Genomic DNA, 414 nt, shown 5'->3' on the forward strand with positions numbered 1-414 from the left:
ATCATTCGGGAGAATTTTTGTTACCTCTTTGGATTTAAAACCCCTTCAGAAAATCTGGAACTTAAAAAAAAAAAAGACTTACGGGGAAAACAACAATAACTGAATATCCACTGATAGAAAATGATCTCCCAGTATCAGATGAATCAAAAATATAAAAAAGTTGTAAATTAAAAAAAATTCCAAAGAAGAAATAGAAATATTGAATAGAAGATGAGCGAAAAAAAGAATGGGAAACTTCCCAAACAATTACAGAATCAAATATAAAGAAATAAATATTAGGTAAATTGATAACAAAACTATAAGAAAAATTCAACTATAAGGAAAAAATTAAAAGAAAATAAAGCTTATGGACCGGATGGGAAAATCCTTATTGAATTTTTATAAATATGCCCTAGAAAAAAATAATTGAGGGAG

This window comes from Penaeus monodon, chromosome 22 (genome assembly GCF_015228065.2).
Source record: "Penaeus monodon isolate SGIC_2016 chromosome 22, NSTDA_Pmon_1, whole genome shotgun sequence".
NCBI classification, from domain to species: domain Eukaryota; kingdom Metazoa; phylum Arthropoda; class Malacostraca; order Decapoda; family Penaeidae; genus Penaeus; species Penaeus monodon.